This window comes from Dendrobium catenatum, unplaced genomic scaffold, assembly GCF_001605985.2.
Source record: "Dendrobium catenatum unplaced genomic scaffold, ASM160598v2 fragScaff_scaffold_681, whole genome shotgun sequence".
Classification (NCBI taxonomy): domain Eukaryota; kingdom Viridiplantae; phylum Streptophyta; class Magnoliopsida; order Asparagales; family Orchidaceae; genus Dendrobium; species Dendrobium catenatum.
The window spans coordinates 148,032-150,623 of NW_021319143.1; positions in this window are offsets into that span (position 1 = coordinate 148,032).

Below are 2,592 nucleotides of genomic sequence, written 5' to 3' on the forward strand. Positions count from 1 at the left end.
CCACCCAGGACGTAACCGAACAAAATAAACAGAGAGGCCCAGCAAGCTGACACAGAAGAGCCCCAAGCCAGAGCAAAACAACTACGACAGCCCCCCAGCACCACAGAGACAGCCAAGAGCCCCAACAGAGCCCAAGCATAACGGCCAGAGACCAGAAATGAACATAGAACAGATACCAGCCATCCTCCAATAGCACAGAAACACAGCACCAGGTTAGGAAAGAACAACAGAAAAATAACAGAGAAGCACCAAGCCAGACAATCCAGAAATGGAAAAGCCCAGCAAAAACCAACCTACAAAAAACCACAGCAGCACCCCACCGGCACCAACAACCAAACAAGAGGAGAACAAAGGAGATCCAACAACCAGCACCCAACACACCAGAGGAAAAACCAACCACCAGAACCCCAAACCAGGAGAACCAAACACAACCAGAAGAAGATACAGACACACAGCCCAGAAATAAAAGACAAAAGAAAAGCAAAACCAAAAACAGCACACCTAACCACCCAAAACATAAGGGACCTGACGCTTATCCAAGAAAATCAACCCTTGAATATGAGCAGATAAATTATCAAAATTAAGCTCAACAATATCGGAAAAACTGCTACCAAAAGATGATAAAGCCCGGGCAACAGAATTCACATCCGCATTAATATCATTAAAAGAATAGCTCATAACATCCAGCAACCCCATAATCTGCCTACGCAGATAAAAGAGAGAATGCCCACAGCTGATGCCATCCTTAGCCAAGAACATGTTAGGATCAACATTAAAATTACTTTCAAGCACAACATTAAAGATATCCAAATTAAGACAAGCAGATAGCCCATAGTGAACAGCCAACCAAAAACCCTTTCTCTTATCAGCAGCATTAGAATTCCCAGCAAAACCAGCAATAAACAACCCTCTAGAGTCTCTAATTAAGCCACCAATACACCACTTCCCACAATACCAACCCAAATGGATATTAAGCTTAAAACAATGGGTGGAAGGGACAACCCAATGAGAATATCTGATCCTCGTGGAATGCAAAGGACCCAAATTGTAAATACCAAAATCCTCAGCAGAATTCAAAGCATGAGAAAAACTCTTAAAAGAAAGCAGGTTGGCCGAAAAAAGAGCAAAAACTTTCTCCTTAACACGATTAATAATAACAAGGTGATTCATACGGATATTATTAAAGCGGGAATCATTTCTAGCAAGCCAAAGGAACCAAACAACAAGCATGGGAATAACATTACGGATATGGCCCTTCTTATTAACCATCCAAAACTCATAAATATAATGCATAGAACGGTTCAAACCCCCACTATTAATCCTAAAAATATCTTCAAAATAAAGCCACACTTTACTAGCAATATGAGAAAAAATAAAAAGATGATTCAAAGTTTCAGAGTTAGAACAGCATTGACATCTAGAGGTAATAAACATACCACGTTTTCTAAGAATGTCATCAGTCGGGACAAACTTCTTGAGCATCCTCCAATTAAAAACAGAAATAGTATAGGGAATGCTCTTATGCCACATTCTTTTAAAAGGTTTAGAAATCACTTTACTTTCCCTAAAGACATGCCACGCTTCTTTATTAGAAAAATTACCATCTTTAGTGAAGTTACAAATAAGAGCATCCTTAGCAGTGCGGTTAATAGGAATGCCAGCAACCAAGTTGCAAAGAAAATCAGGAATAACATCAGCTAATTTACCCAAATCCCAACCACTCTCAGAGTAAAACCAATTAACTTTAACAAGGCTCAATGAATTTGAATTAATAAGCGCATCAATAGACATGCCATTAATCCAACGATCCTGCCAGAAAAAAAGGTTACCCTCACCCAAACCCCAAACAAGACCGTGCTCAATAAACCACTTAGCATGAATCATACGCTGCCAAACTTTAGAATTACCTTTAGCATAGAAGCACATAGAGGGGTGAAGTTCCCCACAATACTTAGATCTCATGAATTTAGCCCATAAAGTACTATTGGCCCTGAAATTATACCAAAGCTTCAAAGAAAAATTAGTAGCCATATCCAACAAGGACTTACAACCCAGATCACCTTCCTGGGTTGTGCCACAACACTTAGACCAAGACGACCAATGGATTTTAGAGTTACTAGAAGAACCCCTCCAGAAGAATCTATTAAAAATCCTCTCAAGCCTCAAACAGACTTGCTTAGTAGGAAACAGGACTTGAAAGGAGTAAACAGGTAAGGAAGCAAGCACACTTTTAATAAGAACAAGTCTACCACCAAAACTCAAGAAATTAGAATCCCAAGAAACCAACTTATTCTGAACCTTGGAAATAAGGTCATCAAAGAGAAAAGAACTTTTTCTACCTTTAAATAACGGGATACCTAAGTAAGTGAAAGGCAAAGAAACCTGAGTAAAACCAGTCAAATTCTTAATCTCCAAGACCCTCCTATGATTAATCTTTTTAGAAATAGCAAAACCACTCTTCACTTTATTAAACATGAGACCACTAACCTTTTCAAACTTAGTAAATAAATCTAAAACTTTAACAATACCACTCTTAGCAGCATTCATAAACACAATAAAATCATCAGCAAAACATAAATGCGAAATGTTAAT